Source organism: Heloderma suspectum, chromosome 4 (assembly GCF_057233095.1).
Source record: "Heloderma suspectum isolate Gila_16-S chromosome 4, 16-S_ref, whole genome shotgun sequence".
NCBI lineage: Eukaryota > Metazoa > Chordata > Lepidosauria > Squamata > Helodermatidae > Heloderma > Heloderma suspectum.
The window spans coordinates 309,383,111-309,400,465 of NC_139461.1; the positions used below are offsets into that span (position 1 = coordinate 309,383,111).

General features: G+C 46.2%; 1 protein-coding gene across 7 annotated transcripts in view; it reads right to left on the reverse strand.

The window, feature by feature from the left end:
* Positions 1–4,465: 4,465 nt before the first annotated feature.
* The window catches only part of STK35 (serine/threonine kinase 35), a 48,634-nt gene continuing 35,744 nt past the window's right edge, over positions 4,466–17,355 (reverse strand). For 2 of the 7 annotated variants that reach the window (XM_084854498.1, XM_084854495.1), the window contains 2 exons: positions 17,199–17,351; positions 4,466–8,716 (listed from right to left, as the gene is read on the reverse strand). The gene's annotated coding sequence lies outside the window, so the exon portion shown is untranslated. Of the gene's footprint in view, positions 8,717–13,802; positions 15,639–17,198; positions 17,352–17,355 lie in introns of those variants that run through there. The other 5 variants (XM_084854496.1, XM_084854492.1, XM_084854497.1 and 2 more) reach the window with 3 other exon arrangements.

Genomic DNA, 17,355 nt, shown 5'->3' on the forward strand with positions numbered 1-17,355 from the left:
CCTTCTGAAGAAAGATCACTCCCTTTCCCAACCTGTGGTCCAGTCTGGCCTGCTTCTTTTTCACCTTCTTTTCAGTATCCAAAATGCCACTGCTGCTGTCTCAAAAAGACCCGGTGTTACTCTTTTGCCCTTGGAACCTTTACTATCAAGTAGCATTAATGGCTGCAAACCTAGACAGCATAGTAAGAAGCAGAGACATCACCTTGCCAACAAAGGTCCGCATAATCAAAGCTATGGTTTTCCCAGTAGCAATGTATGGCTGTGAGAGCTGGACTATAAGGAAGTCTGAGCGCCGAAGAATTGATACTTTCGAACTGTGGTGCTGGAGAAGACTCTTACGAGTCCCCTGGACTGCAAGGAGGTCCAATCAGTCAATCCTAAAGGAAATCAACCCTGAGTGCTCATTGGAAGGACAGATACTGAAGCTGAAGCTCAAATATTTTGGCCACCTAATACCAAGAGAAAACTCTCTGGAAAAGACCCTGATGCTGGGAAAGATTGAAGGCAAAAGGAGAAGGGGATGGCAGAGGATGAGATGGCTAGATAGCATCACCGAGGCAATGAATATGAACTTGAGCACACTCCGGGAGAGAGCGGAGGACAGGAAGGCCTGGTGTGCTACGGTCCATGGGGTCACGAAGAGTCGGACACGACTTAACAACCGAACAACAACAACAACAGTACATGCAACAATGCTTCCATGGTACCACCTGCAATCCCCTTTATAGCTTGCCTTCCACCATGATAAGAACGTAAGAAGAGCCCTGCTGGATCAGACCCAGGGTCCATCTAGTCCAGCATTCTGTTCACACAGTGGCCAACCAGCTGCCCACAGGAAACCCACAAGCAGGGCACGAGTGCAAAAGCACCCTCCTGCCCATGTTCCCCAGCAACTGGTATACAGAGGCATGCTATCTCTGATACTGGAGGTAGCATATACCCATCAGGACTAGTAGCCACAGATAGCCTTTTCCTACATGAATTTGCCAAACACCCTTTTAAAGTCATCCAAGTTGGTGGCCATCACTATATCCTGTGGTAGCGAATTCCATAGTTTAACTATGTGCTGTATGAAGAAGTCCTTCCTTTTCTCTTTCCTGAATCTCCCCCCCCCCCCATCAGCTTCATGGGATGACCGCATTGGGTTCTAATATTATGTGAGAGGGATAAAAATGTCTCCCTATCCACTTCCTCCACACCAGGCATAATTCTGCAGACCTCTATCATGTCTCCCCTGACCCTCCTTTTTTCCAAGCTAAACAATCCCAGCTGTTGTAACCTTCTCTCACAAGGGAGATGCTCCAGCCCCTTGATCATTTTAGTTGCCCTTTTCTGCACTTTTCCCAGCTCTACAGTATCCTTTTTTAGGATCTACAATCCAGGGTTGCCCCCCTCTATCACAGTGCAGGGGGATTTGGTAATTACAAGAAATCTGTAGGAAAGGAACATGGAAATTTGAGCTGCTGATTTGGTGGGTTCTGAGGGAACGTGTAAATAATACGATGAAACCCATATTGTGCACAAGGCAGCAGAAATTTAATGGTCTTGTACCCGAGAGCTGTTTGGCCCAAAAGAATGGAGGAGGCTATGAATCTCTGGGAATTAATGCAAATATAAATTTATATGAAGGCGTCAAGCTCCACGCTTCCCTTTATCAACGAGATCTCCCTGTCAACTAGCTGCTTGCTGTTGTCTGGGTTATTAATCACTCTGACCTTTTGCAATCAAAATTAAGTGTGTGTCATCGTTCCTGTCTTTGGGATCAAAATATAAAGGAGCCAATTGATTTCCCTCCCTCTCCTTTCCCACTTGCTCTGATCTGACACTTAATAAAACATTATATTTCCACATGCCAGGAGTAAGCAAAACGCCCGGGTGCCACCTGTCAGATGGGCCAAGACTGCTCCGATACATCTTTGTAGGAAATCGATAGCTCGGGGCTGAAGAACTAGCTGAACCCAAATTAAAAGTCTCTCACAATCTCTGCCCTCGTAGTTCATGTCAACTGAGTTTATGGGACAGCAATGCAGGGTGCGAAATAAAACATTGAGAGAGGAAAATAATAGTTGGAGTCCTTTTACGAAGGATTTTTATACATTCTCCATCTTTGGGGCATGTTGTGGCTGGAGGTTTTTGGTGTCAGGATCCTGGGGACAAACACAAGTAGGTGAAGATGGGAAGCACACTCTCCTGGTGCTTGGGAAAGAAGAGGGAGAGGCTGATGAAGGGATTGTTCACACATGCACCACCACTTGATGACTGCAACATCAAGGGTCGACTGAAACATCTCAATGGACCATTGCAGATATTTTATTTTAAATAAATTACAAATAATTCCAGTAAACTGTCTATCAAAATTATTCTGCAAATCCAAACAAGCTGTAAAATATATATCAAAATAAACACATATCAAAAATATCAATATAAATATATATCAAAATATAAAATATACTCAATACTGTAAGAATATACCTACAACAGTAATATTATGCAAGTAAATCAAATAGATATAAACTTTATAAATATAATATTTAAGGATTACATCATAGCAAGCAATATATATGGATCAATATTATCCTGGACTGTATTATTCTAAAAGGAGATGATCAGATTTCATGTTTCTACAAACTTATTTGCCTGTTGTTTCCCTTCTGTAACTCCAACTATGTTAGTTAATTTGATCATATATACCATATCCTATAACCTATTAATCCACTCATCAAGTGATTAGGGGCTGTAGCTTGGAGGTAGAGCATCTGCTTTGGTTGCAGGAGGCCCCAGGTTCGATCCCCAGCATCTCCAGGTAGGGCTGGAAAAACTCCTTCCCAAAACCCCAGAGAGCTGCACAAGCATTTCAATGTACCAAACTCTTAATCTAACAAAATAGAATTACCAGTGGATCTGATGGTATATTATATCCTATCTTTAATTTATTTCAGGGTTAAAGACCATTGCCGATATACCACAGATAGAACCCCCACGTTGCCTCAAATGCAATGCTTTTCGATGCAGCCCGTTCGCACATACGGCTGCTGTCATGTGCTTAGATAAATCAAGGGACGTATGCACATGTGTACACAAGCACGTATCCCCTGGCTGCTACTTGCCTGCAAAAGTGGTGTTTACTGCGCACTGCATCTTTGGGGGCAAACAGCATCTGGAGGGAAGTTTCAACAGAAATTGGCACAGGATCCTGAGGCTCCTTTACTTTCAAAATAGAAGTGACAGTGTTGAGCACACTTTTGAAAAAGTGTGTTTGACTTAACATATAGTTTGGCTTACCCCGCGGGATGGAAGGTGTCCATGCATGATATGTGGCTTGGGAGATTATCTAGGCAGGAATTTGGGGAGTGAATAAATTCTAGGGTTTGGTGACTAGTGGACAACCCAAAAAGCCTCCATCTCAAAACCCCTGAAACCAGATGAGACTGTTTTAATGTTCTGCAGTGCCCTATCTCTAGGCTAAACCAGTTCCTAGAAGAGGACACCAGTGTCTTGATTTACAGCACTCTCTGCAATGCTGGGTTGTTGTTGTTGTTGTTCTCATCATCCAAGCTGAGACTTTAATTTACAACCTCAAAGGCACCTTTGTATAAACAGCATAAATCCCCCACAAAAGTTATGTTCTTGGGGATTGTAGGGGAAGAAGAGGAGAGGTGCTAGCAAGATACTGGCAGCCTTAGATGTCTGGCAGGGGCATTGGAGACAATGTTGGGGGGTGGGGGAAGGAGGTTTAAAATAGCCCATATAAAATGTGACACCCTTTAAGGATGCTCCCTAATGCTGATTCTTTTGAGACATTTTGTATTTTCATTTGGCTTTAACTTAATGAAAAGTTATGTTTAGAGAACAGAAAGCAGAGAGTAGGAATAAATGGTAAATTCTTCCAATGGAGGGAAGTCAATAGTGGGGTCCCACAGGGATTTGTATTAGGACCAATGCTTTTCAACCTGTTCATAAATGATCTGGAATTAGGAGTGAGCAGTGAGGTGGCCAAGCTTGTGGATGACACCAAATTATTTAGGGTGATTAAAACAAAAAGGGATTGTGAAGACCTCCAAAAGGATCTCTCCAAACTGGGAGAATGGGCATCTAAATGGCAAATGTGGTTCAATGTAAGCAAGTGTAAAGTGATGCACGTTGAAGCAAAAAATCCCAACTTCAAGTATAGCCTGATGGGTTCTGAGCTAGCGGTGACTGACCAGGAAAGAGATCTTGGGGTTGTGGACAGCTCAATGAAGATGTCGACCCAGTGTGCGGCCGCTGTAAAAAAGGCAACCTCCATGTTAGGCATAATTAGAAAAAGGATTGAGAATAAAGCTGCCAACATCATACTGCCCCAATACAAATCTATGGTGCGACCACACTTGGAATACTGTGTCCAGTTCTGGTCACCACACCTAAAAGAAGATATTGTAGAGCTGAAAAAGGTGCAGAAAAGGGCAACTGAGATGATCAAGGGGCTGGAGCATCTCCCTTATGAGAGAAGGTTACAACAGCTGGGATTATTTAGCTTGGAAAAAGGAGGGTAAGGGGAGACATGAGGGAGGTGTACAAAATGATGCCTGGTGTGGAGAATGTGGATAGGGAGACATTTTTCTCCCTCCCTCAAAATACTAGAACCCAAAGGGGTCCTCCCATGAAGCTGATTGGTGGGAGATTCAGGTCAGATAAAAGGAAGGGCTTCTTCACACAGCCCATAGTTAGACTATGGAATTCGCTAGCACAGGAAATAATGATGGCCACCAGTTTGGATGACTTTAAAAGGGGGTTGGACAAATTCCTGGAGGAAAAGGCTATCAATGGCTACTAATCTTGATGGCTATGTGCTACCTCCAGTACCAGAGGCAATGAGCCTGTGTACACCAGTTGCTGGGGAACATGGGTGGGAGGGTGCTGGAAGCAAAGATTCTTGCCCTTACCCCAGGGCATTATAGCAGCCTCCAAAGTAGCGGCTTCCTTGGGCACCTATGATGCAGAGGAATCTCTTCCAAGTGATCTGGCAGAGAAAGTTGTGACCATTAGAAGAGTGATCCCCCCTCCTTTTAGGGCACCAATGTGCCACAGATGAGGAGGGGCTTTGTGTTAGCCAGGGATGGGCGAACCTGTCTTTTTTCCAGCCTGTATCAGTTTTGCAATTCTATTCCATTTCCTAACTGTGAATTGTTCAGCAGTGGAACAGATTGCCTTTGGAGGTGGTGGGTCCTCCTTCGCTGGAGGTATTTAAGCAGAGGCTAGAGGCCATCTGTCAGGCACACTTGTCAGAGCCTAAGTTGAGCGGGGGTTGGACTAGATGATCTCTGAGGTTCCTTCCAACTCTATGATTCTATGATTCTGTTCTGCATTAATATGCAACTTTAAAAGGAATCCTCCCAAAATATGCATTTAAATACACATGTTAACATGTATTTAAATATGTATTTGCTCTCAAAGTATTGAAGTGGGGTTTCTCCCCCATCCCATCCCTGCCAATGTTCGTAAATGCGTATTTGGATATGTTTAAACTGACTAAAGCTGCATTGCAACATTCAGGAAAGTGCAAAATCTGGTAGACAGCTGTGCAGACTAGTCCAAGAAGTGTGGATCAGGCCATTCCATATAGGCACTCAAAAAAGTCAGATTCATCTAGGATCCCGGGGCTTAGCTGGAGAGCCACTGTCAGTCAGGGAGCATAGGCACTACTGGGCTAGATAGACCAATGGCAGCCAAAGGCAGCTTACTATGTTCAGACATGACTGACATAAGATCATCTATCTGATGAAATGGACTCTAGTCCATGAAAGCTCATGCCGTTATATTTATTTATCGTATGGCACATTTACATCGTATTACAATAAAAACATAGAACATAATAAATATGAAATGTAAAATATAAAATATAGACAGGAATATTACAGACTTATGTCTAGGTTACAGATATAGTTTTTTACTTCAGTTGTCACAGCCAGGAAATCAGCAAAGTCTGCATGGTAGGCTTGGTTTTGACACTCTGTCACTATATGTTGGATAGTTAGTTTTTCAGCCCCACAATCACAATTTGATGATGTTGTTTTTCCCCATTTATAAAGGGCATCTGCACATCTACCATGACCCGTACGAATTCGGTTCAAGGTTGTCCATATTGCACAGGGCTGGTCAAATCCAGGTGGTTTTTCCAAGATGCAGGGCAAGCTTCGGCATTGAGGAGGGCAGTTTCCTAGCCAATGTTGTTTCCACGTGTTGTGGATATTGAAATCATCTTCTAGAAGAGCTTTAGCGGTAGAAATGGCTGGATGTCTCGATCTTGACCTGTTTCGCTCCAAGTAGGTTACGTCACTTAATATTGGTAGCTGGAGATTGTCAATAATTGGTATTCTTGAAGAAGGGCGCTCTTTCATCTTGCATCCGGAAGTGGTGTATGGCTCAAAACAGGCAGCCAGTATGTGGGAGTAGATTGTATCATCCCTCTAACAATACGCATTGACTCATGCAGTTGTGTATTGATCTTTCTCGTGTGCGGACTATTAAGCCACACTGGGGCACAGTACTCTGCTGCTGAGTAAACCAGACTGAGTGTGGTCGTTTTCAGTGTATCCGCTGTTGAGCCCCAGCTAGTGCTGCATAGTTTGTGTAGAATGTTAATTCTACTTCTCAGCTATATGCCGTTATATATTTGTTGGTGTTTAGGGGGCCACAAGACTATGTGTTGTTTTTACACAAGTAGATATAGAGGAAAAGGTCTTGTGGGCTAGGAACGTTTACAGTCCTTGCCCAGAATTCCAGTTTCTTTTGCGCTCTGTGTGTCTAACTCCATCCAATCAGGCTGGAATGGCATGTAGAGTTGCAAACACCAGCATGTCTGTTACCTTGAGAGACCTCGGCCTTCAAGGCCAGAGCCAGATTCAGTTGATTGGATTGAATGATCTTAGCTGCATTCTTGTGGGAACTTTTCCCCTCCCTTACAGGGTTGGGTACAAAGCTTCACCTGGATGAAGATTGGCTAACTACGATCTTCCTTGAGTTGTCAGGGGATTTAGCATAAAAAGTGGGGGTTGGAGTTGCTCCTTTGTCTTCATCATCATCTGCATCATTATACTGCGACTTGCTTTCGAGCTTATGAGTCTTTGGTTCCTGGACTGAGCCCTGTCCTACTGGAAGACCCACACTTAGGTAACATATAGGGTAGCTTAGGTATTTCTTTGTTCTTTTTGCCTGAAGTATTGTTTACAAAGGTTACTCTGATTGTTGTATACCTTTTTCATTCCTTTTTCCTTTCCCTTATGTAAATAAACTGAACCTCTGTCTTAAGAGTTACGTGTGCTTTCTTCCAAGTAAACCTCAGTACTAAAACCAGAGTCTTTTGCTTGGTTTTGCTCCTGGTTAACATTTCAGGCTTGAGGCTTGTGAATAGGGTGGGGTGAAGCTGAACCCCTATTCTCTAAGCCTCAAGAGAGTCCTGCAAAGTCTGAGAGTTCCCTGGTTCAGTCTGAGGTGGATGTAAGGAGTGGTGGCAGTCTACCTTAGAAATGGATGGCCCCTGCCTACACTGCAGGGAGTTTGGGTAACTCCCTTTCTCCCTTCAGAGTCCTGGTTGTGCATCTGTCCCAAAGACCTCCCTGTGCCCATTCTGAGCAGCAGCAAGTGATGTCTTTATTTCATAGAATCAAAGAGTTGGACAGGACCTTGGAGATCCAAGGGTCCAGGGGTGGGCAACTTGTGGCCTTCCAGATATTTTGGCCTACAGCTCCCATGATCCCTCACCATTGGCTATGCTGGCTAGGGCTGATGGGGGGTAGGTTGTAGGTCAAAACATCTGGAGGACCACAAGTTACCACCACCAATTTAGTCCTGCCCTGCTCAATGCAGGTGTGCAACACAGGATGCAGACAGATGGCCATCCAGCCTCTGCTTAAAGACCACCATCAAAGGAAAGCTCACCTCCTCCTGAGGCAGTCTGTTCCACGGCTGAACAGCTCTGTGGTTAGGAAGTTTCTCCTCATGTTGTGCTGAGATTTGCTTCCCTGCCATTTGCAACCATTGGTTCTAGCCTTGCCCTTCAGAGCAACAAAGAACAACTCTTTCAAGCACTCTTCTGTATTCCAGCCCTAAGAGGCGGAAAAGGCCTTGGCGGCATCATACAGCTCTGAAGGTGGATGTCTTTAACCAGCGATCAACAACCAAAGTTTTGAGAGTGGGGGAAAAAACTTGTAAAGCTTCTGCTTCTCTGCCAGGGGAATGAGGTTTTAATTGTTTCATTTGCAGTTGGCTTTAGAATTTCTCTTCACAGATGCTTAATCCGCAGCACACGGGCAGAGCAAAGAGCCAGGCCATTAATCCTGGATGGAAAAAAAGAGCTCTGCTGAGGAACAGTTTAATCAGCCCACTCCCCAATGTGAGTCAGGATCAGCTTAACTCTGTGTTTGCAGAAAAGCTGGTACCTGTTGTGTCAAATGGATGGCCCCATCACATCTCAGGCTCCTTGGAGAAGCATAAACATCACCTTGCATCAAATCCAGCATCTGCATCTACGTGAGTCGGTTGGACTTCCGTGATATCTGCGTGCTGCCTTTCCTAGCAGAAGTAATTAGCCATGCTTCCTTCTCTTGATCTATACCTTATTAATAGTACAGTATGCATCTTCTTCTTTTACTATAATACAGGGGTGTTGAACCTCTTTCAGCCTGAGGATTCATTTTCAGAGAAGCTCCCCTGGGTTGCATTCCTGTGGTAGGCAGGGCTGAAGATAATAGGGACCAGGTCAAAATTACCAGTATATTTTAGCATATAGCTGGGGGGAAACTGCACAAAAGCCAGGAAAGCACTAAACAATCGGGGGGGGGGGCATCTGGGGAACCCCAGGTGGGCTAGATGTGGATCGCAGGCCCGAGGTTTGACACCCTTGCTATAGTATACCCATTGCTTATTTGCACCAAATTTGTACTTCATCCTGGAGCACGTTGTTTAGCGGTGTGTGTCTGGCAAAACCTCACCTCTTGTGCGGCTTTCAGTGTAGCAATGAGACGTGGTTGCATATTAGGATGTGAGTGGCAGGCTCCTAGGAGCTGTAAGGTTAAGGAGACCTCAGTGGTTCTTGCCTGTGAGATTGTGGATCGTATCCCACTCTCCTCTTGGCTGCAGGGGAGTAAGAGCCTATGCCTTCAGATGCTTTTTCTTTTCTTATGTGCACCATTAATTTATGGAATTCGTGGCCAATAAATATGGAGATATGCTGCAGGCCAAACCATCTGGCGGGCCAGAATTCCCTGCACCTGCAGCAGGCAATAAGAGAAAAATGTCCTTTTCCCAGCCAGTAGATCAGCCTTCCCCAGCCTGGTGCCCTCCAGATGTGTTGGACTACAATTCCCAGCTGGTGGTCCAACACATCTGGAGGGCACCAGGTTGGGGAAGGCTGCTTTAGATGCTGCTACTACAGATGATTCTCTGAAACTCTCAGAGAGAAGATGCTAGGGAACCACAAAAATACACCTTTAAAACCTCTTTGCTCCGGTTTCAGGTTACAGTTATGCACATGGCCACAGGGGGGAAGCAGGAGCATTGGGAAAACCTCTGACTCAGACTTGGGCTGATATGTTCGAGGACCCATGGTTGGTGACCAGGAAATGCAAGTTTCCTGTGTCAGTTAAGTACTCCGGGGTATGTATGTAAAGGCTCTTTGGTGGGAACTGGGCAACCTTCTCCACCACATCAGCACATCAGATGAGTGGTCAGAGCCAGCTGACAGCAACAGGTGTGCAGGAGCTAGGGCCATGGGACTGGATACAGGAAACAAAGGCTCTCCCTGCAAGGGGTCTGTCTGGCTCCTGCTTTTAAATATTGGGTATTTCCAGAGGGTTCCTAGCACTAGCAGTCAGAAGGCCTTGTGCAGCAATTCCATCTTTTCCCCACTCTTTATCCTTAACAGTTTTTTTGCAGTAAGGAAAAAGTTCAAAGTAGTGGTGGGAAAACACAGAAAATTATGGGTGGAAGATATCATTGTCTTGTCCCCTGTAAAATTCTGTGAATGAGGCAGGGCAATGGTATGATAAAAGTCTTGCCCGGAAGCATCTATTATTTATCTCCTGCTTTCTTTCTTTCTTTCTTTCTTTCTTTCTTTCTTTCTTTCTTTCTTTCTTTCTTTCTTTCTGCTTTGGCCCTTTTCCTCTAAAATTATAAACAGTTTTTCTTTCCTTGTTTTACCCATCAAAATAAGCTTTGCAAGAGCAGAGCAGCAAAATTCTGTTTAATGCATTTCTTAGCCCTTTCTAAGACTGTGGTCTTTCCAATTAAAAATGGCTCCCAAGAAAAATGGTTACATGATAAGAGCAGCAGGGTGGGGATTTGCAAGAGGTCAGCTGCAAGTGAAGAGCAGACCTTGCAAATACATCGTAACAAAATAATTCACATCTGTATTTTTTAACATAGGTCAGTCTGGAAGCTCTGGATGATTTTGCTTTTAGCATTCATTTAGCTCAGCAAGAGTAGGAGACTCTGTGCCCATGTGAGTGCAGGCAGGGATCCTGTACCTTAACAGGTGTGTAGCAGGCAGAAATTCAGCTGGTGAAGCTTCTTTCCAGCAGGAGGGTGCATGTCCGGGAAATGTTTGTCCTGTTGCTGTCTGCCTGCTGCAGAGCTGTTAAAGGCACAGAATTGGCAGAACAAAAGACGGCAGCTGAAAGGAAATGCTGTCATTTGGAGTTTTTGAAATTATGGAAGGAGAAGCAATCTACTGATGTGTGGGATGCAAAGTTGACCTGCAAGTTCTAAGGAGCTTTTCCGCAAGATTGGAGCTGATGTGTTGCCACCCAAACTTGATTTTGTTGCCATAGCAACCTTGCTGATCCCCAGCTGGGGGTGGGGTATATATAAAGTTACTTTTTTGTCAATCTCACCTGGAGGGTTAAACAATAAAAATGTGGAGATAAGCAGCAAAAGGGGGGGCGGGGGGACTGGCATGAAGCACAGAGTTGCTGCCAGCATGTCTGCAGAAGCAGCAGGCATTTCTTGTGTTATAAGCAGGAGCAGGGAAAGGCAGACATGGACCCTGCAGTGCCGTGGCAGCTCAGCTCCGCCCTGGGCTTACAAAATGAGGAGGGAGGGAAATGGGAAAGGGCCCCTTTGCGTAATTTGCCCTGGCAAGATGCAAGAAAACCTCTGGTGTATTGCATGAGTCCCACTAGGTGGAAATTGTTGACTTCATGTCTTTTGCCTCTTCTTTGAGCTCCGACTGTTTGAGGTACACTTCAACAAGAACAACAAAGGTGTTTCATGCGGTGAAATCCTGTGACTAGTCTTGAGTAAATTTACTCTGGACCCCAGGGTAGACTATAGCAGTAGTCTCCAACCCACTTTTACATTTCCATCTCCTCCTTCTACACATTTATTTTAGTGGTTGGTGCTGCTAGTATTTGGGAAAGACTGAAGGCAAAAGGAGAAGGGGACAGCAGAGGATGAGATTGCTAGACAGCATCACTGATGCGATGAATATGGACTTGAGCACGCTCCGGGAGAGAGCGCAGGACAGGAAGGCCTGGCGTGTTATGGTCCATGGGGTCACGAAGAGTCGGACACAACTGAACGACTGAACAACAAGCTGCTAGTATTCCCGGTTGCCAACTTTTCAACCAGTGACTGCAGATATGGCTACAGTGCCTTGGTCAATAGCAATGAGCAAGTGATAGTCTTTCTCTCCATGCCTTGAAAAAAACTCACCTGCTGGTTTCCCTAGCTCAAACTGTTGTTCAAGGCACAGCTACAGGAGCCAGTTAAAAAGTTGACAAGGTGACTATATGAACCACGTTAGTGTGGGCATGTGGCCTAGTTGCAAATCATGAGCCACCAACTGAAGATGAAGGGAACATGGAATCTCTTGTCTTCAGTTACAGCAACCTTCCCCAACCTGGCACCCTCCAGATGTGCTGGCCTGCAACTCCCATAACCTCCAGCCAACACAGTATATGTGCTGAGGATGTTGGGAGTTGAAGGCCAACACATCTGCAGGGCACCAAGTTGGAGAAGGCTGAGTTACAGGATATGATGAGTCAGGTTCCAGAGGAGGGTGGTCCGGCCTGAGAAGGGTCTCCATGTTGGCAGAACAGCGATACACTTGACAAGGCTGAGCTGTGTGGAATCCTAGCTGCACACTGGATAAAAGGATATTATCCTTTAATAATATCACTCTTGGTCAAAGGATAAAAGATCAACAGAGGGGTTCAAACTACAGGCGCAATCAAGACCAGCCAGCAGTTAGGGCCAGGAGAGCCGGAATTGCCGTCTTTTTTTCTAAAATCGCCCCAGCCTTGTCATTGACTGCCATGTCACAGGCAAGAGCCCACCGGTGCCACACGGAGAAGAAGTTTAATGGAGTTCAAATCTCCAGGGCCAGATGAACTGCATCCTAGAGTCATAAAGGAACTGGCAGAAGAGCTCTCAGAACCGCTGTCTATTCTCTTTGAGAAATCATGGAGGACCGGGGAAGTGCCAGATGACTGGAGGAGGGCTAATGTTGTCCCTATCTTCAAAAAGGGTAAAAAGGAGGAACCTGGGAACTACAGACCAGTCAGTCTGACATCAATCCCTGGGAAAATTCTGGAGCAGATCATAAAGCAATCCATCTGGAAGCACCTTGACAACAATGCCGTGATTACTCGAAGCCAACATGGATTTGTCAAAAACAAGTCCTGCCAGACAAATCTGATCTCATTTTTTGATCAAGTCACCTCCCTTGTAGACCGTGGGAATGCTGTAGACATCATATACCTCGACTTCAGCAAAGCTTTTGACAAAGTGCCCCATGATATCCTGATGAGCAAACTAGCTCGAAGTGGGCTAGATGAAACAACGATCCGGTGGATCCACAGTTGGCTACAGAATCGGACTCAAAGAGTGCTTATCAATGGGACCTTCTCAAGCTGGGGAGAGGTAACGAGTGGGGTACCGCAGGGCTCAGTCCTGGGCCCAGTGCTCTTCAATATTTTTATTAATGACTTGGAGGAGGAGGTGCAGGGAATGCTGATCAAATCTGCAGATGACACAAAATTGGGAGGGATAGCTAATACTTTGGAAGACAGAAACAAAATTCAAAGTGATCTGGATAGACTGGAGTGCTGGGCAGAAAACAACAGAATGGCATTTAATAGGGACAAATGCCAAGTTCTGCACCTAGGAAAAAGAAACCAAATGCACAGTTACAAGATGGGGGATACTTGGCTCAACAACACTACGAGCGAGAAGGATCTTGGAATTGTCGTCGATCACAAGCTGAATATGAGCCAACAATGTGATGTGGCTGCAAAAAAGGCAAATGCTATTTTGGGCTGCATTCATAGAAGCATCGCTTCCAAATCCCGGGAAGTACTAGTTCCCCTCTACTCAGCACTGGTTAGGCCTCATCTGGAGTACTGTGTCCAGTTCTGGGCACCACACTTTAAGAAGGATGCAGACAAGCTGGAGAGGGTTCAAAGGAGGGCAACAAAGATGATCAGGGGACTGGAAACAAAGCCCTATGAAGAGAGACTGAAAGAACTGGGCATGTTTAGCCTTGAGAAGAGAAGACTGAGGGGAGATATGATAGCGCTCTTCAAGTACTTGAAAGGTTGTCACAGAGAAGAAAGCCAGGATCTCTTCTTGATCATCCCAGAGTGCAGGACACGGAATAATGGGCTCAAGTTACAGGAAGCCAGATTCCAACTGAACATCAGGAAAAACCTCCTGAGTGTCAGAGCAATACGGCAATGGAACCAATTACCTGGGGAGGTGGTGGGCTCTCCCACACTGGAGGCCTTCAAGACGAGGCTGGACAGCCATTTGTCAGGGATGCTCTGACTTGGATTCCTGCATTGAGCAGGGGGTTGGACTCGATGGCCTTGTAGGCCCCTTCCAACCCTACTATTCTATGATTCTATAAGTGTTGGAAAAGCTCTGCCTCTTGATTTCTGCCTGCGGCTCAGCTCTTGAAGGCATGGAGCCTCTCTCCATTACAAGGTGAAGACCCTAACAGAGAGACCGGGGGGGGGGGGAGAGAGTTAGCCAGTTCTTGGAGTGCAAACTGAACCCAGGACTGGCCATAGTGTGGAACAGGCACTTGAGGCAGCAGATCCCAGAGGGTTTGTCTTTTTCCTGCCTTGGTTACTCCATGTTGCTGTGTAAAAAAAAAAAAAAGGCCTGTTCATCTGCAGCGTGTCCATCTAGATGAGATTTTGCTTTCTTGTTTCAAGAGCACCAGTGTGAAGGGCTGATTTACATGGCAGCCCAGCAAGCAGAGTGGGCAGCCTGGGGCATGGGGGTGCACCTCAAGCTCAGGTTTGCTGCCGACCCCACTGCGCATCTATGCATAGTCAGTTGGGGCTGGTGGCTCCAATGTCAGTGGGGTGGTGCATCCGCTCCGGCTTTCAGTCAGAACCAGTCAGAACTCTAAAGAAGCTATCCAAGAAGTGAAGCACCAGCATATTTTGCGAAGCACCTCAGATAGCTCCTTTAGAGTTCTGACTGAAAGCCGAAGTGGATTCACCGCCCTGCTGACATCGGAGCCACCCGCCTCCACTGCACACAGTTCAAAGAGTGTAGCCCCTGCTCACATACTCTCTTCACCCCCTCCCTATGGCAGACAAGTATCTTAAGGAGCGCCTCCAGCAACACCAGACAGGCCGCTTAACAAGATCAGCCTCGGATGGCCTTCTCTCTGTCCCATCAGCCAGGACAGCTAGACTGGTGGGGACGAGGGAGAGGGCCTTTTCTGTGGTGGCCCCCACTTTGTGGAACTCCCTTCCTAGGGAACTCCATCATGCCCCCTCTTTAATGAGCTTCCGTCGTCCATTAAAAACGTGGTTGTTCAGGCAGGCATTTGGGGTGGGCTAGGGTATTTTTTTTTTTTAAATTTTATGGTAAAATTTTATTGTTTTAAATTGTTTTATGGTGGGTTGTACATCGCCCAGAGTGGCTGGGTGACCAGTCAGATGGGCGATTAATAAATTTAATAAATAAATAAATAAATAAGTGATGTGGATGGGGTTCATGCATGCAGTAACAGAGAAATCTGATCACGCGCATGTTCGATGCATGGCAGGAAAGGGTATACAATCCTGCAAGTCACTCATGTGTTCCACAGTGCACGTGCAAGCTACGAGCCAGGTTGGTGAGCGAACTGGGCCTAAAGCAAACATTGACTGAGGTCAAGATCTGGAGATGAGAGAAATTCCCAGTAACAGGCAGCTGGGAACCAGGATGCAGCCAGACTGCAGGTGCAGAGGGGAGCTGAAAATGGTGACGGGAGTAAGCGAGAAGTTTGCCAGAACTGGAGCTTGCAGGAGAAATGACAAGGCTCAAGATCTCCATTGCTGCTCCTGCAGAACTTGAAAGAGCCAGTATGGAAGACCCTGGTCTCAGGATGCCAGCAAGTCAAACATCAAAGCAGGCACACCGTTGGATGAACCTGATGAGCTTAGAACTCTTTCCAACTTGTTCTTGCTCTTGTTTTGGTGGAGGAGAAAACCTCATAAACCCATTTCCTAGTCAGAGGCCTGGGAGGCTCTGCTCTTGGAGTAATTGTGCTTAATGATCTATGCAGTGCTTGGAGGGAATGAGCTTCACACTCATGCAGGCACCTGAGAAAAGCCATTAGGGGGACGGCGGTAATGGCGATCTCCATTACTGTCTTCCAGCACCTGAAGGAAGAAACAAAAAATGGAGCTGTGTGGGGTCTCTCCTGGGACAGAGCAGAGAAGCACAGCTTGTTTGTTCTCAGAAAGGCAGCCATCAAGAGTGCTGGAGGGAGGGAGGGTGAGATGGCAGAACACATTTCAGAGAAACCATGTATGACACTGCCTGATGGGGGGTTTGGTTGCGAACTCTGCTTACCTGGGGCTCTTCCCTTATGTTCCATCATGATTTCTAAGATCAGTTCCTGCACTATGATGTGCCCTGCCTCCATACCTGGGCTTCCAGGTACCCCAGAGACTTTTAGGGTCCTGTTGAGATCAGCACTTTAAAGGTAACAGGGAGCTAATACAGGTCTTGGATCCACAGTGAGATATGTGCTGAGTGGCAAACACCCACCAGAAGGGGAACCCCCATGTTTTGCACCAACTGTAGTTTCTGGCCTCTCACCAAGGGCTCCCTGCCCCCATAGACAGCACCAGAGTAGTCCTCTAGCATTGAGATGGCAAAGGTAGAAGTGATGGTCACTGGGCCTGAATCTGTCACAAAGGGATACACATTTCATCGCACCAGGCGGCTGGACACCACTGCAATATGTTCTTCCAAGGATCAGCAAAGGACCCAGGGTACCCAAGGGCTGCGAAATTGCATGACCCAGAGAGGCTTTGCCTACCCCATTAATGATAGCACTCTTGGTAATAACTTGTAATGGCTCAAGTCTGCAGCAGGTACTGAGCCTCCAGCCTGCGAGGTAACAGGCAAAGACCCACCCTTGGAGCCATCAAGAAGTCAGCCAAAGGGGGGGAATGCCGGGGGGAGAATGCCCCATTAGCAAAGGAGCCTCTTGAACAGCAACAGACGTTAGAACAGGGGTGCTGAGCCAAGTGGAGGCTGGTGGCTCCAATGTCAGTGGGTCCATTCTGGGTTTTAGGCCAAACTCTAAAAGTTCTGATTTTAGAGTTTTGACTGATTCCGACTGAAACCCAGAGAGGATCCATTGCCCCACCGACCTTGGAGCCAGCAGCCCCCACTAGCTCATTAGCTTCTGCACATCCCCCTCCCACCGCCCTGGCCCCCATTCCAAAAAGCTGGAATGCCTCCCCTAAGGCTTTGTGATTGGCAGTCAGAGCTTGAGGCTAAAAGATGCTGCTATTCCTGGCCCCGCACCTTTTGACCAGAATGCCACTCAGCAGCTTCTCTGAGACTGAATTTGGCTCCTGGGCTTAAAGCAGTTCAGCACTCCTGCTTTAGAAGGTTGTGTGTTAAGGCTGATGGCCCGTATAAAAGCATCTGGGTCAGTACTCAGGACTGGTCTTTGGCCTAAGCAAGGACTGAGCTTACTGCTGGATGAATGAGCTGTTACATGCTACATGACTGTTATTTTTGCTGCAACAGACTCACACAACCAGTTGGCGCAGAGTAACAGCTTCCAGAGGGGCAGGCGTGCTAGTCTGTGGCTTACAGTAAAATAAAAGTTTTACTTTATGGGCACCTTCAAAATGCCATGCTAAGAAAAGCCAAACCTGTATATATTATGCAAAATGTAAACATTTTTGCATGTATATTACCAGAAATTTCTGGGTATCATAGGCAAGCTTGACTTCTGTTTTTCACGGCTGTCATCTGTTTTGCTGTCCGTGGAATGTTCTTGTCACAGGATCCGAGGATGATCTGATTGGGTTCCACAGGCCTTGGCAGATATCAGGCAACTTGCTCAGCTCCTGT